This window comes from Octodon degus, unplaced genomic scaffold (assembly GCF_000260255.1).
Source record: "Octodon degus isolate 3935 unplaced genomic scaffold, OctDeg1.0 scaffold00177, whole genome shotgun sequence".
In the NCBI taxonomy this organism is placed as follows: Eukaryota; Metazoa; Chordata; class Mammalia; order Rodentia; family Octodontidae; genus Octodon; species Octodon degus.
In genome coordinates, this window is record NW_004524753.1 from 815072 (window position 1) to 833183 (window position 18112).

General features: G+C 43.1%; 1 pseudogene; it reads right to left on the reverse strand.

The window, feature by feature from the left end:
* Positions 1-18112, reverse strand: part of LOC111813270 — a 49814-nt pseudogene that overhangs the window by 1049 nt on the left and 30653 nt on the right.

Below are 18112 nucleotides of genomic sequence, written 5' to 3' on the forward strand. Positions count from 1 at the left end.
TCTTCTTCTTCTTCTTCTTCTTCTTCTTCTTCTTCTTCTTCTTCTTCTTCTTCTTCTTCTTCTTCTTCTTCTTCTTCTTCTTCTTCTTCTTTCTTCTTCTTCTTCCTCCTCCTCCTCTTCTTTCACTTCTTTCTCCTCTTCCTCTTCTTCTCCTTCTCCTCCAAACAAAGAATGTAACTTATTAGAAAATTAATGGACAGAAGGGATAGAAGCCTATCTTGGCCTGCAGCAACACAGGATTCCTAGATTCAGGCAAGAGGAAGGGGCTTATGCTATGCTAGACAAAGTTATGTATTTGGCTTTGTCAGGAACTAGTAACACACCAGAGGATTCTGGCTTGCATTCTGGCTTGCATTCCCAACCCTACCCTGTAAAGTCCTGAAGAGTCAGCTGAGCTCCTAATGCTACCTGGACTGTTTCTTAACTGATCTCCACCTTCTTTACGGAGGATTCACCACAGCCTCACCAGACTCAGGTTGCAGAGATGCTCAGAACCAAGCGCTCTGCACCACCTCTGCTCCCATGTTTCTCTACTGCTCCTTAACTCCCTATTCCAGTTCCTGAGTTCTGTTTTAATTTTGTTGAACATTTATTCACCTGTTCATTGCTGATAGGTGGATGCACAGTTGGACTTTATTTTTCTAATGCATGTTACAACCTTATTACTGCTAAAAGATTTTTTGAAGATTTCTTGGGACTTTCTATGCAGAAAATACGGTAATCTGTAAATAGGATAGTTTTATTTATTCTTTTCTATCAGTGTGGCTTTTAATTCCTTTTCTTGCCTAATCACAATTGATAGGACATCTGCAGCTGTGTTGAACAACAGTGATAAAAGTGGATGCTATAGTCTTATTCTTCATATTCTAAGGAAAACATTAAATTTTTCACCGTTAAATATATTGTGGGCTGGAAGTGTTTTTGTATGTGCTGTTTATCAAATTGAGAAAGTTTCTTTCAATTTTTTTCTATTTTGTCATTAATATATGTTCAGTTTTGTCCGATTATTTTATTGTGCTTTGGAAAATGCATGTGATTTGGATTTTGTTTTTAATTGTATTAGTGTAGTAGATTCCTTTGATCGGTTTTCAAATAGTAAACTAATCCTTACATCCTTGGGGTTCTCCCCAGCATTGCTTCATGAATTTCCACAGAACATGGTGTTTATTTTTCTCTTTTTCTAGGCTCTTAGGGTAAGAACTTAGATTATTCCTTTTTTTTAGATTATTCCTAATTATCTTCTTTTCCATTTTACCATATTTCCCCAAAACTAAAATCTAACTGGAAAGTGAACCCTAGCATGATTTTTCAGAACACTTGTAAATAAGCCTTACTACAGCATCGTGTGCAACATATGAAAGATGTATTAAATTATAAAATGATATTAATATATAACTAAATGTAAAAAAATGATATTTTGACATTAATACTTAAAATAAATAATACTATAAATTATAATGAAGTACTAGTAAATACCAAAGTGGGCACCTTAGGATGACAGTTAAATGTCTATGTAAACAGATACACTCAATACTTATTGCAGAATGACCACCCGGAGTACAGACACAACACATGAACAACATGAGCCCTTACTAATGAATGGATGTGGGTGTGTCTAGTATTATAACTCAATACATGGTGTGTGGCAGCGACGCTCTATGAGCAGGCAACATGGACAAGAAGTGATCCTCTAAGGAAAGCTCTGTGGTTGGACATGAGGGATTGGGGCTAAATGTTCTGCAGTTGCAAGCAATTCAGGCCAGTAGTTGAGGTTGGAGAGTCACAATGATGTTCCAGATGATACAACTACCTTTGAATCAATGCAGAGTTCTGGTTATGAGTAAGTGTAGATTTTTTTTTCTTTTGGAACCAGGGATTGAACTCAGACCCTTCCTTGCCAGGGAAGCGCTTATTCTACTGAGCCATCTCCCTGGCCCCATGTGTAGATTTTTGTACATGCATAAATGTAGATTGTTGTATGTGAAGAAATAAGAAATAAGTCTCCTGGGACTGGGCATGGTGGTGCGTGCCGGTATTCCCAGAGCTTGAGAGGTTGAAAACAGGAGGATCACTACTAGTCCAATCTGTGTAGTGACACCCTGTAGACCCTGTACTAAATACATTTTAAAAAAGACATCTGCAAAAGAAGCCCTAGTGTGTCCTTTGGAACAAAAATTAATGGAAGACCCAGAGTTATCTTCAGGGAAATATTATATATAATATCATAAGACTGCTTCTTAGTACTGCTTCCTTAGATCTCACAGAATTTGGTACATATTTCCGTTTTCATCCAATTCTGTCCCTTAGTTTTCATTAAGACTTCCTCTTGGAGCAATGAACTATTTCAGTGTTTAGTTTCTAACGATTTGAAGGCTTTTCTGTTATTTTTCTGTTACGGGGTTCTATTCTGGTTCCATCGTAATTGGAGACCACATTCTGTCTGATTTAAATTCATATAAACTTGTTGAGGTCTGTCTCACAGCCCGCGTATGCTTTATTTTACCCATGTCCAAGGCACACCTGAAAGGATGTGCCTTCTACTATCATTGGATGGAATGTTTTATGAATGTCAATTAGAGTCTGTTGGTTGATGATATTCCTTATTCTTGCTAGCTATGTGTATCAGTTGGTAGGGCTGCTGACGTGCCCACCTACGATTGTGGGCTTTCCTCTCTCTCCTAGTCCTGACAGAGTTTGTTTCGCATGTTCTAGACATCTGTTTTTTGGGTACACATGTATTTGAGATCGCTTTATCTTTTTCATGCACTGACACTTGTTTCATTATATAATGTCCTGTTCAGGTAATTTTTTTTGCTGTATAATCCTCCTATAGTTTAGTCTTATCATATTTAGTATTCTCTGTTTTTCTCTGGTTAGTTTACAAGTTAGAGAGATAGCTCAGTGGACTAAGTGCCTACTAAGGCAAGCGCAGAGACCTGGGTTCAATCCCCTGTATCACATGCCACCTCTACCTCACCCCTGGGGCATGCTGAGCCAGTCATTGAGACTGGGTGTGGTGTTGTACGCCTGTACTCCCAGCGCTGGGGAGGCTGAAAGCAGGAGGCTCACTATGAGTCTGTCTGGTTAGTTTGCACACTATGTTTTCCATTCTTTTCTTTTTTGGAGGGGAGATGCTCAGGATGCCTTCAGGGCAGGTCTGGTTTGGCTTGAGGATGAGGGGATCAAACCACAGCATCCTGAGCCTGACTGTTTTGTTTCAGCAGGCACTTAAACACTTAAGCTAATGGGCAAGCCCCTCCATTCTTTTATTTTCAACCTCTCTATATTGTCATATTTGAAGCAAATTTCTTTTTTAATTTTAAAATTTCATTAGTACATACTAATGATGCTGAATAAAGGTCTGTTTGGCATAGTGATGTGTACCCATGATTACTCTCTCTCCCTCTTCTCTTTCTTTCTGTTGATACCCTTTTCATCTGTAATAGCCTACCTTCTACTTTAACTCTCTTTTAAAAAAAATTCCTCATGGGTCATGGAGATAGCTCAGTAGTCTAAGTGCCTGCCTGGCAATTGCAAAGACAGGGTTGGTTCAATCCCCAGTACCATATGCTGTGCTAGCCCCAATCCCAGGCACATAGAGTGGGCCACCAAGACTGAGCATTGTGGCACATGCCTGTAATCCCAGCACTGGTGAGGTTGAAAATAGGAGGATCACTATGAATCTGAGCTGTGTAGTGAGATCCTGTACCAAATATTTGAAATTTTTTTAAAAAGATTCTCATATAAAAACATGTAATAACTCACTTTCTGATCCTGGCTTATTTTGAAGCACATTTCTTATGGACAGAACATAGCAAGGTCAAGTTTATTTTTAATCCATTCAATTATGATCTGCCTTCTAGGTGCTTTATTGGGACCATTTGCATTTAGTATAATCACAAATAGGTGAGTCTCCAATTTTGTTTTTGTTTTCTGGGGTTTTGTTTCTTTGTTTTTGCTTCTTTTTCCAGCTTTCATGTGGGCTACTTATCTCTTTCCACATTTGATGGAAATTCCATCAAATTCCATGATGATTCATCTACTGTGTCTCTGAGCGCATTTCTTCGTACAAGTTCAGCAGCATGAGTATCTTTGCATAAGTTCACATACGTAGTAAGTCACTGTCTACTTCTACCATTGCTTTACCAGCTCAAGTGAAGTATAGACTCCATGCTATGGTTTTAATGTTTGTGCCTTCTAAAACTGAGGTTGAGATTTAATTGCCATTGTGACAGTATCCAGAGAGGGGACTCTCCCAAGGCGTTTGAGTCATCAGGGAACCTTTACAGCATAGACTGATACTGCCATTCCAGGAGTGAATTTGTCACTGCTGATGTACTCATCCTTTCCTGTTCTTTTCTCTGTGTCCTTCCCTTGTGTTACAGTGCAGAAGGAAGCTCTCCCCAGAGGCCGGCGTTGATGTTCGATGTCTCAGTTCTAGAACTCTGAGCCAGTGAACTTCTGTGGACTGCAGGCAATGTGTTGTGCTCTGTCATAGCAGCACTAAGGGGCTAAGACACTTCATGTGCCTTTATGTTCCTTCACTCATTTATCATTTAGTTATCTCAAATATTTCTCCTCTAGAGAAAACACTCTCTCAGGCTTTCACTGAGAGCACATTGGCCAAGCAATGGCCGTGACTCATCCACATGGCTGACACTGACAAAGGTTCTACAATCTGAGGTACAGGATCTCAGGATAAATACTGAGGGGATTTCACTGACCTTCTCAGACCCAAAAGCTACAACTCTTGTTGCATAGGTCCTGCTTTACCTTGGTCTTAACCATCCAGTAGAAAAGTATGAAGACAAAATATAAGAAGTAAAGCCATGATGTTAGGTTGAGCTGTGGGGGACTCAGGTCAATAATTTCTGACATTGCCAGTTAAACAGAAGACCCAATGCTATTATGGGCTACTGGACTCTTTTAGAATATTTTGCTGAGTTTACACACCTATAATACTCAAATAACGGAACTTAGAAAAAAAGGGGTATACAGATGAATGTCCATTTTGTATCTGTGTATTCAAAGTGGTTAGGATAGATATAAAGTTACATTCTCTTAATGAATAGAATGATTTGTTCTAATGGTGTTTATAAATAGGATCTCAAGTCCGCATCTTGTACAGTAATTAACCACTAAGAAGAATATATGCAGTGCGTTGGTTGTTGAAGCTGTACTACCGATTTGGTTTGAAACTGTCTCATTGCTATCTGTTTATCAATAAAATTTTGAAAAAAGAAAAAAGAAAAAAATAAATAAAATTAAAAAAATATTTCTCCTCTATAATTTAAAATCACATCAGGGCTGGCAAGGTAGCTCAGCAGACTAAAGCACCTGCTTAGGCAAGCTTAGGCAAGTGCAGGGACTGTGGTTCATCCCCTGCACCATGTGCTGCTCCAGCCCTGCTCCCTAGGGTGGGCTGAGCCAGCCAGAGTCTGGGTGTAGTGGCATGTGCCTGTAATCCTAGCACTGGGGAGGCTGAAAGCAGGATGATCACCGTGAGTCTGAGCTGTAAGACCCTGCAACAATCAAATACATTAAATGAATAGTAATAGTAAAATAAAACCCCATCAGATATTGTTGTAATTTTTCTTAACTATGAAACGTAATTCAAAAATTCACCAAAGAAGGAAAATGCACTTTATTACTTATTTTTAAAATCATACCCCTACTCTCATTCCAAGGTTCCCTTGTTATTACCTTCTTTTTCTTTATAGCACTCCTTTTAATCATTCTTTTAGAGTAGGTCTGCTAATGAAATTCTTTTAGTTTCCCTTTCTCTGAAGATGTTCTGGGTCCTTTTGTGGTGTCTACTGAGACTGAGGTAGCGTGACCTCACTATCAGAGGGCAGTTGGGACAGTCCTGACTCTTCCCTTGACCTCCTCCAGCAGTGCCCAAATGAACACTTTGGCGCAGCTAAGCGAAGACGGACATCTAAGCTCCGCACATGGGCTCCACGGACGGCACGGCCAGAAGCACTCATCTCCAATGTGTAGGAATAAAGGTCCTGTCCCCCAATTCAGCCTCTTCTGACTCTGTCACACCAGGGGATTGGGGTTTCCCATTACAGCCTTGGGAGAGTGGGACGCTCAGTACTTTTCGTCATGCTAGGATAAGGGTACCATTTTTTTCTTTGGTGTTTGGGTGGTATAGAGTGACGATTACCTAAGTTCCTGTTGTGCTACTCCACTAGTTTTTGTTAAGCCATTCTGGCTCTGTACCCCTTGGTACTTCTTGGTAACTGGCTTCTTCAGCTCCACGTCTAGTACATGTGAGGCCAAAGAAAGGCAGAGGACCGGTCTCCATGTCATGCATTGGGTGTTCCTATCCTTCTTTTCTCTGTTCTCTATAGTTTTCTTATGTAGTTGCATATCTAACGTTCAGGGGCATTAACAACAGGAAAAAGAGAAAAGCATGTCTACCTCATGTTCTCTGAAGCCAAAATCATTCATTTGGTGCTTGAAAGATCTAGTGTAAGCAAGAGTTTCATTACAAGGTTTGGAAAATCCAACTGCTAAGAAATAGTCATGATTTTATAGGAACCCATAAAATCTGTTGTTTAGTGGCCAAAACTAACTTTTCTAGCAGAGAGAGACTTTATATGTAAGTTTTCACTCAATGTTATTGTTTTGTTTGGGAGGCCTCTTTTAACCTGTGGTAGATATGACATGTCATAAAAAGAATATTAAAAGCTTTAAATGATTTGATGATAAGTAAAGGAGACTTTATTATGTTTAGTAGCACTTTGAGGCTTGGGGAGAAGCCTGCTGCCTAGCTGCTTTTGATTTAGAAGGTGAGTTACTTCAGGCCAGGTGTTACAGTGGTGTGATCTGCTCAGGATCCCCAACCCATGACGTCATTTATGTGCGCATGTCCGGAATACATGCCGTACTGGGTTAAAATAAAAGCTCTTCTGTTCACCTCCGCGAGGAACTGCTTAGGCTGGAAACACACAGGCTGGCTAGATAACTTCACAAAGCCCCAAGACATGAAGTTCTGTAAAGTGAAAGTGATGACCAGGCCTGTCTGTCAGGTCGCACTCTGTGGTCCAAAACAAATATTTCAGAAAGGATCCCCTTACCTTCTATGAGTTACAAAATAAAGTCATCCCTTTTGGAAATTCTCCCTTAAAAAAAAAAAAAAAAAAAGTACCCAGAGTGTGCTAGGGTGAAACTCGCACTTGGGTGATGAAAACAAACACATCACACTGAGCTGCCCATGAAACTCCTCGCTGGTCTTTGGCCCCAACATGCTGAGAACTGGAGCAATGAGTGGGAAGCTTGGGACGGAGAAGGCGTGGGGAGAATGAAAATGGAACTTCCAATATTCTCCTCCAAAGCCGAAAACAACTCTCCTTGACAGGTATCAATTTCCCTTCACAAACAGCCCTGCCCCAGCCTTCGGTATCCACTGGATACTCCCACAGAGTGCCCATAACCTGCAGAGAGCATTGCTTTTGCATGTCAGCGTGTATGCTATCAGCAAAGATCTCCTTATTCAGAAAGAACCAAAAGCAAACAGTGTCCAGCCTCCCCGCAGTCGACTCTGATTATTTTCTAAGGCCCTGTTTTGCAAATCTTATGTAATGTTTCATCTCGGAAATGCACAAAACAAGGGCCTGGATTCTAAATTTTCACATGGGCATCTATGTAATGACAATACAATTGATTTCAAAGTGTGTGTGCTAAGCAGAATCCGGCCAGCAAGAGCTTGTCCTTCGACAAGTGACAGTTAGCTTTCTGGGAGGGTAGTAGCCAAGCCCAGTGAGAATACAGACACTGGAGACACGAGGAGGCAGTTCCATTAGCAGCTCTCCTGTCCCAAACTGATGGATCTTTAGTGATGGTACTGCACTGCATCCACAGGTAACACTGGCAAACTTGACTTGATTTATTTGCTTTAGTTTTGCATCAAGAGGCCAGTGTTGTCCACATTTCTGAAGGAAAGGTAAAAACACATTTCTTGAAATGTGTAAAATAGTGTACTCTCAACTCTCAAGAAGTGACAGTCCCAGAGTTTGTGATAAAATAAGGAAGACACATTCTGTGATTTAGAGGAAACATAGTCAGCAAATAACCACCAAGAGCTATTTTCATAGAAGAGCAGAATTGTAGAACAGGAGAAAGTGAATTGAAAGACAGACTGTGCAAACTAAATCTTACGTTCTAAGCTACCACATCCACAATGACTGGAAACCCTGGGTGCTCCTCTGGGTTTGGAAACAAGAGGCTGTGGCACAGCTGGAGAATAACTAACTGTCTTTCTATTGTCCTGTAAGCAAGGGACAGGACCACCTTGGGAAGGCATTCTATGCTGAGACGTTGGAAGTTCTCCACCCTTCTCATCTAATTCCTTTTCATTTTTCCTTTTTAGAATCCCCATCATGGATCTATCTACCCTTTCTGTGCTTGTGCCCGGTCTGTCTTAATTCTCAACAAGTCTGTGGAAGGAGGTAGAAAGCACAAGAGATACCTGCTTGCTGCAAGCCAGTGGCTACCAAGTGAAAACCTCTTGGCAGGAAACAAAAGCAACTATATCAGAAAAATTAACGCAAGTAAAAATATCAAGGTTACTGCAACCTGTCCACAGGTTGTTCATCTTAAGCATAGCCAAAAATGGCTGCTCATGTTAGGGATTGAAACCACACAGAACTTGAGCATATTAATCTTATCTTTCAGATTATTAAAATTTCTCCACCCACCATAAGAAGCAGATGTGCAGTACACATGTTGAGCAAAAGTCAAGGGCCAGGGAGGCCTGCAGCAGGACATTCCTGTCATTCTTTTCAGGCTTCTCTCTCTGCTCATGTCTGTGTACTGGGCATCCAACCTTCATCCAACACTCCCTACCACTGGTCCCTCTTGAAGTTACCTGTCAAATAACTCCCGCTACACCATAGCAGGAGACAGAGAGGTCCCAGCACCACCATCGATAACAGCAACAATGCATAACTTAAGAAGCCTGTTTGGATACCACCATGACATGTTTTAAAAATAAAAGTCTGAGCCACTCTGCAGACTTGCAGACCGACTCCCAGTCACCAAGAACCAAATTGCATGTTCCATCCAAATCACAATTGCCGAAAACAAGACCTGTAATTCGGCTCTTCATTCTTGTTGGATGCAAAGCTAGACTGGGCTCTTTCCTGCTGCACCCTGGGGATAGGAAATAGGGTTTCAGACACAGTTCTGCCTCTGACACCTGTGTGCCTTCAGCTGCATCACCAACTGCCCCTCTCTGGTGCCCTCCTCTCTGCGAAATGAAGGGCTAGGCTCTGCTGATCAGAGCCCCTGGGTGTTTGTTCTAACGATTGCCACATTCTCCTGGCTCTTCTGTGCTCTGTTCATTCCATTTTGAAGAAAGGAAGCAAAATGCAAGGGAGTCCTTTTGAGTTTTTGCTAAGACTTCTAACTCAACGTTGGAAGGCTCCACCAGTCCTGGCTGGCTGGAGTAAGGCTGGGTGTGCATTGGCGGAGCCCTCTGGTTTGAGCTGGTCCTGTTGCCCCCTCCTTCCTCCTAATCAGAGCCTTGTCTGCAGGAATCCAGGTTGGCATCAGCACAGAAGCTGACTTTTGGTTGACACAGGGCATAAACTTTTAATCAGGGGAAGGCAGAAATGAACACACAAGGCCTCTTCATTGCACAAGGGTTGAGTGTCTGCTTGTAGGTTCTGCATTTGGCAGGGCTGGCCTTGGGGATGGTCTAGCCTTCGTGACTGCAGGGTCAGTCTCTTCCCTCTCTGAAATGGAAGCAGCGCAAACTGTTGTGGGGGTGGGGCAATCCCATGCCATGACCCTCCAAACACCCCAACAGGCCTAGGGGGCACGGTCTCAGCAGCCCGTGGCCGCGGCCCCTGACAGCCACATGCCGTACATTTCCCCAGCTCCAGCCTCCTTTCAAAGGCCCTTTATTAAACCACCAACTATTTGCTGTCGAGACATTTAGGATGAAATCATTGTGTTAAACAAATAAACGCTGCTTCGCCCAGATTTCTGCTCTGGGAGCAGAATAAGAAAATAATTTCTGTCTGCTCGCCACAAAAGCGGTTGGAAAGGCCCAAAGAAAAATATTATTTTTACTCCATTGTGTGAAATATTGTCCTCGAGGATCTGACGGGCTGAGTGTTTGAAGAGTTTGTGCTGGCAGGTTTCAAGGGTCCCCCGGGTCGGCCCCCTGGGATTGTTTTCTGCATTAATAAACTTAGCATGATGTGTGTTAAAAGGAACATTCTGTTTGCTTTGTAAATAAGAGATGTCAAACAAGAAGCAGAAGCCTTACAGACACTGAGAGATGTGTTCTCGGCGAGGGAGGGAGAGGCAGCGGCACCCTGAAAAAGCGGGCATCATGGGGCTCCCTGAGCTAAGCTCAGGCCTTGTTGGGAAAACAAATCAGTCTGTTTGAGTCCAAACCAGGCCATTTCCTCACTGATCCTGGTGGGAAAGCTGCACACTTTGCCCCGAACCAGCAGGATACGGGCTTGGGAAGGAACATTCTCAAGTGTCTGTCAGCTGCGTGGTGGAGCAGAGCCGGCGCCTGGCAGGGACCCTGCCCCCACCCCTCCCTTCCTCCCACCCCTCCTGCTTAGAGAAGTTTCTGGGCTCCTCGGGTCTCCAGGCCGGGCAGGCTGGAGGGGCAGAGGTTAAAACCATATCTTGGGGAATGATAATCTGACTATTGCTCCCTCTGCCTCTCTCATAAGCCTTTTTCAGATGTCGTTGCTGCAGCTCCTGAGCTGGTTCTCTTTCAAATTCCTGATGGGCCCTCAGGGACGCTGACATCGTGGGAGACACATCACCCTAGCCCTCTGATCCTTGCCTCTGCAGGAACCCTGCGGGAGCCAGGGCAGGATGTGGACAGTCTCTGGCGCAAGTATTTGCTATTTTCACAGGTGCCTCCGTGGGCTCCCGGCCCCCCTCCACCCTCGGTTGTCCGATCCAATGTTGTTGAAGCCTCCTCAGACCTCCCGGGTGGTTTCACTTCCACCCGCTGCCTGCCGCAGCCAGGCCTCTTCCCTTGCCCCTGAAACTCCTTTCCTTCCGCGGTCCAGGAAGAACCCCAGGACCGACCATTGGGGCTCTGCACAGTACTGGTTTTCTCCTGTTCATCCTGGTTCTTGAGGCTTTGGGAGGAGACGATGGCAGGGAGCGCAGAGTTCTGTTCTGCGCGAATCACAGACTTTGGGAGCCTTCGGGGTCTAAACAGAGAAAGGCAGGGGGGCTGCCCCGGGCCACAGGCTCCCATGGAGGGCTCTGCGCTTCTGGATGCTGAGCTCCGGCTGGGAAGTTGGGCTTTAGCTGCTTCGTGGTATGATCAAGGCTCAGACTCTTTAAAGTGTTGGTGACTTCAGAGTCGGGTGATTCCAGGGGCAGATGCTGGGTACCCAGTCCTGGGCATACCTAAGGTGTTCATTGACCGTGGCCGTGGTGACCAAATATGGTAAGTGGGGTGGGTTCCCTACCAGAAATGGGTCTCCTCACAGTTTTGGAGGCTGTTGGCATTCCTTAGCTTGTGGCAGTCTCTTTCCCAGTCACAGTTTTCACCTTGCCTTCTCTTCTGTGTGGCTGCCTTTTCTTTCTTCCAAGATAAACCAAGATAAGCCCCTCCTCTCAAAAAGCATCACGACTTTTGCTATAGAAGGTGATATTCCTTTCACTACCATATAAGGGAATATCTGTACGTCCCAGCTAGTGGGGCATGACATTCCTTTCTGGGGCCCACTACTCGGTCCGTGGCCACCCGTCCCTAGTGGAACCAGCCCTCTCCAACAGCAGCTGCTCACTTCCTTTTGAAGCAGTCTAATGCCAAACTTAAATGGAAGAATTCTGCAGCCAGCAGACCTAAGTTCAAATCCCAGCACTTAGTAGCTATGTTACCGCTTGTAGTGGTTGATACACTGTGTGTCAACTTGGCTGGATCCGCTCAGCGATTCCCTGAAGCCCGCCCTAGGGACCCACTTAGGGTGGGTCCCTGCCGCAGAGTGACTGAGTACTTAAAGGGCATATAAAGGGGTTGAGGAAGGCTTCAGCACCCCACTTCCTTGGAGGAGCTTGATCAACGCAGACACATTCTTGGAGTCCTCACAGTCAGCAGAGAAGCTTGACAGATGCCGCAGCTGCTGCTCCTCCTCTGCTTTTGATTGTTTTCTGCCCCCATGAACTGCTGCCATTTGTCTGAGAGCTAGTGGATGAGTATGGACTGAAACCTCCACCAACTGTGAGCTAAATAAACCTTTCTTTCCTTAATTTTGCGTGTTGTGTATTTTGTCCCAGCAATGAATGCAAAGTAACTGAGACACCACTGTTTCCACTGTTTCTACCTCTGTAAATTATGATCAATCACATAGACTTTGCTAAGGTATTAAAAAGAAATAATAATGGCAAGCACTTAGCAGGATGGATCACAAGCAAAGTATTTGTCTGCCAGGGCTGCGTAACAAAGAGCACACATCAGGCGATATAAGTAGCAGAAACTGATTCTCACGCTTCTGAAGGGGGCTAGCGACAGATATGGTACCTTCTGGGACTGCTTTCCTGGCTGTGTCCTCATGGGTCCCATTCTGTGTGCATATACACACTCCCGGCACCACTTTCTTTCCTTTTAAGGACACTAGTCTAGGTGGATCCAGATCTCATCATTTTGACCTTAATTAACATGAGTTTCCTCCTTAAAGGTCTTGTCCCCAAAATGCAGTCACAATGAGCATTACAGCTTCACCCTTTACAGCGTAAAAGTTCTGAGGGAACACAATTCAGTCTGAAACACAGCTCAGTGTTTCTTACCAGTATTCTTATGGAAACAGAAAAGGTTAAATGTTTCCTAATTTAAAACTATAAAAGCCCACACATGCACGGTTCTTACTAGTGGGAAATAGGGCATAAACAAAACATGTCACAGGTGCATTGTGGATGCAATATTAAGCGGGAGTGAAATTGAACGAAGGATAAAAGTACTTGAAGTCCCCTTAAGGGATGAATGGGTCACACTGGGAAAAGGACCAACGATACAGAGGGTGACAAAACAAATGGGAGAATTGGAGGACACTGCCCAGCCATCCTTTCCTTGGCTTCGTAGCTAAATGCTTTGCCATCTGCATGTAGCCACCCCAGCCGGCAGTCCTCCCGCAGTGGTCTGTGCTAGCTCTGTCTACCTGACTGAGAAGAGAGAGCCAGAGAAAGTCAGGGAACATGGAAGGTGCTCTGCAGCTGTCAGAAATGAGACACTGTCGCTTAGGGCTATTTATTTTGTATTTTAGGGGAGGGCTACAGGGTGTTCAGGGTCTCACTATTAGATCAGACTTGTAGTGACCCACCTGTTTACAGCCTCCCTAGAGCTGGGACTACAGCCACCGCGCCCAGTCTCAATCACCATCTCATCGCACACCCGGGGGTGGGGCCATCACGGCAGGCCAAGGGATCGAAAGCTGGCCACTGAGCTTGCTTGCAGGCGCTTTAATCCGCTGAGCTATTTGGCCAGTCCTTAGGGACCTTTAAAGATTCCATGCTGCTCTGTAAAATCCTTGGCCAACCACAGCCTCTACTAGAAGGAAAATTGCTGATTGCCAGGCTCAGAGTGCATCTCCCAGCATCGTGGAGTTCCTCTTTCCGGTCACGTTGCGTAGCTAGCAGGTGACGCAATGGTCCAGGCAGCTGTATTTTAAATGGTAACTTATTCAGGGGCTGGTTTACCCTCTGACATTTGCATCATACAGCTCCCAGTCCCCAGTGCACACCCATGAGCACGCGCGCGCACATACACACAAACACGCAAGCGCGCACGTACCAAAGCCCCAGCGATTCATCTGCTTATACATACAGCTATTCATCTCTGCTGAAGTTGTGGATGCAGACGGGTCTCTTCCAAGCAACAGTCCATTCACAATCTGCAGATCGCTTACCTACTCCAGAGTGCAGCTTCCCTGAGGAGCCCCAAAGCTGCAGGGCGGCTCCTCACATACCTCACTCCGGGAGGGCAGCCCTCCTTCCCCAGAGGCTTTTGCGCTGGACAGAATGAGCCAAGTAAAGCAGTGAAAAGGGCTTCAGACAGCTCAGGATTCCACCTGCAGCTTCTCTCTCCTCCTCAAAGTCTTCAGGGATTTCTTTTCCTCATCGAACCCCAAGAGCAAACAGTGACCAGAAATCTTAAGCTTGCTCCTGGAGGAAAGCTCAAGACAGTAAGATGATGAAGCCTGGCAGTTAATGTACCTTCTTCCCTGGGAAGGGAAGCCAGGTTGGCCCCAGCATCTTCCCTGAGCCTTACGCTGAAAGGGAGCCAGGCTGAAACCCCTCCTCAAAGGAAGTCTGCCCTCCACAGACCATGGGTAATCGGAGCTGAGCTGAACACTTTCCTCTAGTACCTTTAAGATCTCCATTTTCCCTTGCCAGTTAGTGCCACTTGCCTTCCTGTTTTTGACCTCTCTTTGGCTGGTTGTCTTTCCATATAAATTTCAAAGATCTAGTCAAACAAGCACCTAACTACCCTAAAAAGGGCCTTTTAAGATATTATTTTTTAAAAAAATGAAGACTCAAGGGTTTGTGAGCTGTATCCAACACATCTCCATGAGCTTTCATTAATGGTGTTTTAATCCTGCTTGAAGGGGTCTCCACCTGTACAAAAATCAAAGCTCAGCCACCCAGGGAGGGATCTCTATAGATAGAATCAGAACAGGATGTGATGACATGTTTTCACAGAGGCTCAAAGAATGCTAGCACATCACTTAACATCTTACAATAGCTACAGCCTTCCAGGGGTTCTTGCCTACAATGTGCATCAAAGGTTGGGATTGCTGGTCGTAAAATGTTCTTAGGAAACAATGAACCCGGCACAAAGCCATGACTGAAACTGGACCAGTTCTAAGATGCCATTCAGCAGAGCTATCTGGAAGTCCAAAGGTCTTCATTAAACAGAGGGAAGTTGGGAATCTGACCCAAACAGCCTCCTGCAGGGTGGGAGCTGGCTGCCTTAGAAATGACCAGGACCTCGTCAGGATTTTTGTGTGTAGGGAATGATATAACTTTTTTTTCCTATCCTTTTTAGATCTATTTATTTTTAATTCAGTGTATAAGATATATATGTATAATAAATTTGTCCTTATTATAATATAGTTTTGGGCCAGTGAGATAGCTCAGCAGACTAAGTGCCTGCTTAAGTAAGTGCAGGTATGAGGGTTGCATCCCCAGCACCACATGCAGCGCAGGCCCCACCCCTGGGCACGCTTAGCAGGCCACCCAGACTGGGAATAGTGGTGAAGGCCTGTAATTTCAGCCCTGAGGAGGCTGAAAACAGGAGGATCAGTACAAGTCTGAGCAGCATAGAGTGACACTGTGCCAAATACATTTAAAAAAAGACTTATTGAGTAGTTCTACAAGTTTTGACAAGAATATAAAATCATGAAACAATCACAATTGAGTACTGAACACTTACATCACCCTCCCCCCAACATTTCATATTGCCTTGTCACCCACCCTTTGGTAACCTAGGCATTTCCTCGCACAGCATGTAGATAGTTCATCAGTCTTTTGTGACTGACTGAAATAATATCATTCAATCATGTGAGTTAACTTCTTTCCCTTAGCATGAAGCATTGAGATTTATCCTTGTTATTAGAACATCAGTAGCTTGTCCTTTCTTATTTTTAAACACAATTCCACTGTGTGGTTGTACTCTGCCTTGCTTACCTTTATGCAAGTTGAGGGACATTTCTCCCCTAGGTTTCGCTGACATGAATAAAACTGCTTGAACATTCACGTAGGACTGGGAAGATAACTCAGTAGGGTAAGTGCTTGCCTGACAAATCTGGAGTTCAATCTCCGGTACCAGAAAAAGAAAATGCACGTATAGGTTTTAGGGAGGAAATAAATTTTAATTTCCCGAGGGCATCCCCACCAGCAAGGGGTAAGAGTTTCAGTTACTTTACATCTTCAGCAGCACTTGGTGTTGTTGTGTATGGTTCCTTTTGAAATACACAACAGCCTTTTATTCAGAAAGGAAGCTGATCCTGCAAGTACAGGGAACTTACCTTGTTCTTTGACTAAATAGTTGGATTAGAATATAAATTCAGAATGCTGCATGGTCCTAGGCTGGGTTTAGCTTAGTGTTTTAACTTAACCTCACCTTACCCTCTTCCTAAAAATTTACAAACAAAGAAGGATATTTCTAAATGATTAGGGGGCCAGTCCAATAAGAGAAATTAACACATGCAGATCTAAGAGTGATCCTTGAGATACACAAAGCAAAAATTCATAGACTTCAGTGAGAAATAGAGAATTGAATAGAGGTAGTTGTTGATTTCAGTATCACATTTTGATTATTCAATAGAGTAATTGAGAAGAACCTTTAAATCATTTATTTAATTTAATTTGGTACAAGAACTCACTACACAGCTCGGACTCATGATCCTCCTGTCTCAGCCTTCCCAGTGTTGGGATTACAGGCATGCTCTACCACACCTGATTTTGGTGGCTGGCACAGTGCACCTGGGGTTCTGGGGCCACACAACATGTGGTACCAGGGATCGAACCCAGGTCCTTGTGCTTGCCAGACAGGTGCTTAGAATGCTGACCTATCTCCCCAGACAGAGAAAAACATTTAAAAAGAAGGATTTAATAACTACCCAAGCCAACTAGACCTAACATATCTCTATAGAATACACAGCCCAACAACTGCAGAAAGCATATTTTTCTCAAGGACAGATAAAATATTCTCCAGGATGCAGCGTGCATTAAGCATTGAAATAAGCATGATAAATGTAGAAGAATTGAAATAATATGAAGTATGCTCTCTACTTATAATGTAATATAAGTATAAATTTGGAAAATTCATAAATATACAAAATTAAGCAACAAATTTCTAAATAACCAGTGGGATAAAGGAAGAAAATAAATAAGAAAATCAGAGAATACTTTGAGATGAACATAAAAAATAATACAATATAACAAAACTTATGAGATCCAACTCAATTCATAGATGTAAATTACTAGATTATGAAAGAGGAAAGATTTCAAATCTGTAATCTAACTTGTCCACTTAAGAAACTTGAAACATAATTGTAAGCAAAGCCTAAAGAAAGCAGAGGGATGGAATAATAAAGACTATGGTGGAAGTAAGTGAAACAGAAAAAGCAAAAATGATGGAGTAGGGCAGGAGAGACAGCTCAGTGGCATAAGCTCCTGACTGGCATGCTCAAGGTCCTGAGTTCAATCCCTGGTACCAAAAAAGAAAAAAAGATGGAGTAAGTTAATAAAATTAAAAGCTGATTATTAGAAACCATTCACAAAATTGGCAGCTCTTTACCCAGAAACCAACAAAAAATAGAAAAAGATAAAAACCTGCAATTAACAAAATTAAGAGTAAAAAGGGGATCATCCATCAGTAACAATCTTATAGGAATAAAAATCAAGAGACTATGAATGACTGCATGACAAGAAATTTAATAACCCAAATGAAAAGAATACATTCCTAAAAAGGTATAGCTATTGAAAGTGACTCAAGAAGAAACAGAAAATCAGTATAGGCATATCAGGAAAGAGGTAGAATTGGAGATTAATTCCAAAGATACCTGGGTTGATTCCATTTGTTGGTCATGCTGCACAGTACTACAACAAAATCAGACATCAAGTATCTCTTCCCAAAGAAAAGTATCTCTTCCACCTGCTGATTTCATTTCCTTTGTTTTCATGCCCAGTAGTGGGATGCTGGATCATACAGCAGTTTATTTTTAATTTTTTAAGAAATCTTCACAGTCTTTTCTACAATGGCTGAAAATTTATATTTCCACCAACAGCGTGTAAGATATTTTCCTTCCATACCCTTACCAACACTTGTTATCTTTTGAGTTTTTTGGTAGTATCATTCTAACTGGCATGAGATGATATCAGTTATTATAGTGGTTTTCATTTGCATTTCCCTGTTACTTGTAATCAATACTGAGCTCCCCCCCCCCGCATATATCTAATAGCCATTTGTATGTCTTCTATTGAGAAATATCTATTTAGGTCTTCGGCCCATTTTTCATCAGAGTATTTCTTTTTTGTTGTTATTGAGTTTGAATTCCTTATATATTTTGGAGACTGACTCTTTATCAATTATACTTTCAGATGAGATCAGGCATGT